The sequence below is a fragment of the Excalfactoria chinensis genome, chromosome 5, assembly GCF_039878825.1.
Source record: "Excalfactoria chinensis isolate bCotChi1 chromosome 5, bCotChi1.hap2, whole genome shotgun sequence".
In the NCBI taxonomy this organism is placed as follows: Eukaryota; Metazoa; Chordata; class Aves; order Galliformes; family Phasianidae; genus Excalfactoria; species Excalfactoria chinensis.
This window is the reverse complement of record NC_092829.1, coordinates 25,454,425-25,460,699: the sequence shown is the minus strand read 5'-3', so window position 1 is coordinate 25,460,699 and position 6,275 is coordinate 25,454,425.

The window sequence follows — 6,275 nt, the reverse complement described above, 5'->3', positions numbered from 1 at the left end:
CATGCTATTAAAAGAGCAGCACCCTCCTCATTTGAAAGAGGATACTATGACACTCATACATGTCTACTGCTCTCATACACCTTGCAAAGGCGTACATCTTCCAGAACATCTCATCTAAGCAACAAGTAATTAATCTTTCTCAATTAACATCCCTCCACAAAATTTCATATCAAAATATGGGTCTCAAATAATTATTTGCTTGTCCTACGCTGAGACTGTCACCAGAATTCTAATTTCTGTTTAGAAATTAAGGACAAATAAAAGTGTATTTCTTCTCTCTACACAACAGGCATTTCTGGCTCCTTCTGAAAATATCTCCCAGTTACTTAACTAGCAGTGACGCACAGAGGTACCTCACAAAAATCTACTTCCATCCCAAAGTTATCATGGCCAGAAGCTACTGTTACTTAATTTGATTATATTCTCACAGTCTGCAGCTGTGTCAACACACTGAGTTCAGGCTGAGCTCACTAGGTCATATTAACTGTTTCTCTACCAAAGTAGTAGAGACTAATTATGTATTGCCAAAACTTTTAGATTTCTGACTGCTGTTCTCATTCTCTTCAACAATCATTGTTTATTTTTAATCTAATAGATGAAGCTATTCTGAGGAGATAGTCAAGTTGATGCTCCCTTTGGCATCAAAAAGCTTAGCCTGTGGACCAGCTGTTTCCATCAGTTCAGCAGACAGCGAGGCCTTAAATTCATTATTTTTAATAGCAATTAGAGGAGATAAATTTTACTTTGCATAATATTTTTCTTCAGAGCCAGCACTGTTTTATGTCTAGAATGCCTGTGCTTTGTTTCATATACTCAGAGAAGATGGTATTAAAGACTTATCTAACAGTCCTGAGTTTGTTCCTTTGCAATTACCTGTCCAGTAAACAAAAACATTTAATAGACTCCACACCTACCATGGAGCCATGTAACATGAATTTCAAAACTATATTTTCTGGAACTAAAATGCAAAGCAAGCAATTGTTTTATTCAAAATGAAAATAATTTTTTGAATGCCAGCAAAATGATTTTCACTTGTATCTGGTGAAATAGTACCAGTGTGTAAAAATGCTGACTGGTAAGGACTGTGCTTAATAGTTACTACTAGAGCTTGTTTCAAACAACTTCTTTGAAACAAATCCATCTGTTTTGTCCACATTTTATTGAAGCTCTGGAGTGCTGAAATCCAAGAGGTTTTTTTTGGTCAATCATTCAGTGTTTAGTTTTCTTCCTCCAGTGTTTGTATTATCCTCCTAGAAACTTCATTCTTTTCCAGGTTCATTATTTCCATTCCAATAAACATTTCTGCCTGTTTCTCCCTAATTCCCAGCCAGAAAGACTAAGTTATTTATGACTGTCTTATATTATTTGTCAAAAGCATCTGTGATTACATCATCAGTGAGGTCAGCATTGTTCTGAGAATAGACTTTCTGAGCTAACTGTTCTGACTGAAAGACTGCATTTCTGTATGCAAATCAGAGATGCTAGAGAAGTATAGTATTTTTTAAAAGTCAAAAGTTCCCAATCCAAAAATGCACTCAAAAATTAGTAAACATATTTAAAATTTGGAAGATTTTACCTACATCAAAATTTGTCCTAAACCACTAAATAAATACTGAAGAAACAACCAGTGATTCCAAGTAAGTCTTGGCTTCACTGTGGAAATGTTGATAAAACTTTACATTCTATTGAGCATTTTTTTTAGAATGAGGATTTTTTAGGTAATTTTGATAATTTTCTAAGCAGCAGCTGCACAGTGAGACAGAGATGCTGCTGGAGTATGAGGGATGCAAAAGAGAGCAATTTATTTCCCCCAGGAAATATTTAAAAAACAAAAACATTTTGGTTGATCTCTTGCACTTCATTAAATTTAAATTAGGGGAAAAAAAGTTTCAGCAACTGCAATGACTAGCCATCTGTCCAAATGATAGCTAAGAATAAAAATGCACTAAGGAATAAAAATGCACTGACCCTTTCCTATCAATGGTTTGTGAGAAATATGTAATGATGTCTCTCTGATCAACACTGAATGATCAATTCATTTCTATTTACATAGGATTTGGGGGGCAAATTCATGTTTTTAAGTAATTATTTGGATTTGCACTATTTAACTGTGTGATTGACTTTTTTATAATATTCACTCAAAATAATTAAATTATAAAATAATAATAATAATAAAAAAACAACAGGGTACATTAGTTCTTCTATTATCTACCATATGAATTTATCCAGCAAATAGGTGAAAAGGTGCACACAGTAAATGTACTTATTGTTCACTAAGTAAGCGCCTTTCTACAGGGAACAAAATAGACAAAATCAACCATTTAAACTCCACATTCTACTCCCTAAATAAATCTTCCTCATTTAGCTGTGACACAGACTGAAGACCATTAAGGAATGATACAAACTGTACCTTGACAACTTTTTTGAAACTGTCAATACATTTTTATACCCATGACAGAAAAGAGATAGTGCATCACTAGTTTTAAATACACTGTAAAGAAAATATGAGGGTGCAAGGGTGTTGGAAGATCCTAAAAAGTCCTTCAAAATCATTGTGTGAAAAGAGAATTTTGGCAGTCATTGTCCTAGTTCATTCACAGGTCAAAACCATACTGCTGTGAAGTTCAGGGTTAGGCTGACCCATCACAAATACAAACTGGATGATATTTCATTGCCAGAAGGAACTACTAAACTACTAATTCTAGTTAATACATTAGGACAATCCAGTCTGCCCTTAAGACTCTGGCCTTTGAGCATTTACAGAGCACTAACTCAGCCTGAAAACAATCAGAAGTATATTGTGGTGTTGGTACTAAATTAGAATACTAGTAAAAACTAATCACCTAAGAAAAAAAAAAGAAAAAAGAAAATAAGAAAAGGAAAGAAAAAGAAAAAAAAAATTGGATTATCTTGTCTTTGTGGAGGAATTTCTTGTGGAAATATCACAGCAGGTTTTCTTAGCAAATGTTTTGTTTAATTTGCTTCTCATTCTGCTCAGGTCATATACAGAACTAGTACAAAAGGAAGAGCAGAAGACAGAAGAATGAAAAATAATCAGGATGATAGTAACCAGATTAGACAAAACATGAGAGCTAGCGATTTACTTCAGTCTTGACCATTTTTGCAAGATAATTATAGCAGTTCCTGAAAAATGTATCTTAAAACTGTATACTAATAAAACCATAAAATTACATGATGGAGGCTCTGGCATGTACTTCTCAAAGGTATGTTGAAATACATGAAGTGTAGGGCAGTCTGTTGTAGAAGTAAAGGCTGAGACAAAACACCCAAACTTCAGATAATACTAGTTAAACTGATTTAAACTGACACCTACTGCAAATTTAGTGTCTGATAGGAATATAGATTTTCAACTAGTTAATAGTATTTGTATTTTGATTTTTATTCCACATATGTCTAGAACTGGAAGCTGGAAATGTTTATCTCAGATATTTTGTAGTCCATGAAAATATGCACTAGAAGCATAATTATTTCACATTTTGCCCCATTATTGACAGATACAACTATACTGGTTAAGCATCAGATTTTATAAATTATGTATTTCATGGAACTATCTAGTGAGACAAAACAACCATAAGCTTGGCTAGCCTGCTTGGCATTATCAAGTTGATGTCAGTGTCTCTAGGTAAATTATGGATATAAGTCAATGTCTTTATTAAATAGACAAGTCAAATGGTCACTCTGATAAGGAAAATAAAATAAAGTCTAAATGAGGATCTTGTTTTGAGGGAGGCTGGGAAAAAGATGCATTAATTTTCTCTGGACAGCTTCAGAATTCTTTTCCTGTTGGTGAACTGTATTGCATTTATGCAAAAGGATATATAGGTAACCATCTAAAGAAAAAGAATCACTGCTGTGAAGCATAGAGATTCCCACTAAGGGTCATTTGAACTAGGAAAATTGGACAGGGCAGGTGTTGTTTAATATTTCTTTCTCATTTTTCCTTAACAAAAATAAGTCAAATAAATTTGTCTTGAAATACTTTAATTTTTCATTCAATGTATATATTTTCTTGTGATGTACAGTGTAAATATTGCTGCAGGTTGATCAGAGATATGAATTTTTGAGTTCAGTTTAAATAACTTTAGATTGTCTTTAATATACCTCTTCATTATTTTGGAGATTTGCATTAGTTCCTAGAAGTTTTCAGTATATGAACACTTTATAGGAATACAAACAGAAATGAAACAGACCACTACCTATCTTTATTAAAACAAAAACACTTGAGTATCCATGCTAAGATAAATTTAATCTTAACTTTTTGCACAGGATGTTCTTAGTGGTAACAGTGGTGAGTAATATCACATTGTCCTGAATTTTACGATTCCAGTACATTAGTAAGAGGTCACACAGAATGAGAAGTAATGGTATCTTGCTTTACTGCGCTAATTCCTGTCTTAAATGTATTAGATGTATAAAACATACTGTATCTGAAAAAGAAGTTCTCCCTGTCCTGAACATCTGTGTGAAGAAATATGCATTAGCTGTTTAAATAAGGACACAAAAAGAGTTTAAAAGATTCTTAAATTTCCAACTAAAGAGAAAAAATAATTAAAAAAAAATCAAAATGCTTCTAATAATCATGGTTATGTCATTTAGGAAGTAAAGTTTGGATGTTGGAAACAGTCTTTCTCTTTATAATTAATATTTTGAACTATGTGCTCATTTGATGCTAAGTTTATCTGGATAAGATTAATATGACAGAAATAGTCTTACAAAAAGCTATGTCAACCCAATAGTGATTCCAGAGACCAATCTCCAGGGTAGCCTCTTCCCACTCAGCAACATTCTTTGATTTATACCAGGTGCAAAGGGACGGAGATAAACTGTGAGAGCATCACATTTAAAACTATTTGATTACTCTCGACACCTGGTCTAAATATTTTTGAACTTTAAAACTATAAACATTTATTAAGTCTTTAAAAACATACTCATGCCTTCAGGAAAATAATTACTTGCTTTACTAAATCTGGCACAATCTAGTGAAAGTCAGTACAGCATAGAAAGCCCTTGAGGTACTCAAACTATAAAAATCACTATGAGCAACCTGTAAACAATTTTTCAGCTGGTATCAAAGTTAGTTTTAAAGGACTTAGCTCATCAATAAAATAAATCAGAAGCACATTGATTTTATCTTTGCCACACTGGAGCTGGAATTAGAATTACAGAAAAGAGACAAAAAAATGTTTTGATGAGTAAATGAATATTGGATATTAAAAAATATATTGGGAGTACATTTATATGATGCCATAATATCACTTTTACAAAGTGACTTTTGCTGGAGGGGCAATTTCAGATAAAGCATATAAATTAGGATGCCCCCAAGGCACAGTTTTTCATTCTATGTGAAATCTAGGAAGCATTATATGTCTAAAAGAGTCTGTAGGGACAAACGAGCTCATGCTTAGTTAAGGGGAAAACTGCCATAGGGTTGGAATTTAGATACATGATCTTGATACCCAGCAGGGGAGCAGCGCTGATATCACTAGTAATAAAAACTCATCAGACTCAGCATGTAGTTCTGCCCTAGGTTGGAAATGTTAAGTGACACTGACAGAAAGTGTTCCCAGGGTCATCTGGAGAACTGTTCAAAGGCAGATGTGACCTCTTTTAGCTCACAACATAAAAGTTAAACAAAGTACTGTAAAGAGCATAATTTATGTAGAAAGAGAATTCAAGAAAAAAAGATGATGGAAAACTATCTACATATGAGAGCACAAGGGTGTTCTCAGTTATAATTAACTGACTAAAGGTAATACAGTCAAAAAGTGAACTCTGACCTCTGCATCCACACTTCAGGTAGAAATTTACTAAAGGCTATTGGGTTATTTAATTTATTTATTTATTCATTTTATTATTATTTTGAACCAGAGCTCCAGCTGATGAAGTTCTGCAATTATTCTGAATTAAAATCATGGTGTAGGGAGTCTGCTTTGGCAGGGTGGTTGGACTGGATGATCTCTAGAGGTCCCTTCCAACCCCTACAATTCTGTGATTCTGTGAAAATGTTAGCTAAAAAGGCCTACAATCTACTCTGTCCATAGTTACTGCTCTATGACTGGGGTAGAAAAGAGCAGCAAAGCAAATAAGACAGTGGAAAATAAGAGTTATAAACCCCTTCTAATTAGATAGCTTCCTAATATCTGAAACAGGAAATCCAATGGGATTATTGCAACCACTGGTGAAGAATTTACATTTTTTACCACACAATGATGTGTAAAATTTTCTATGTGGTAGCTTTGTTTATGTTCTAATTT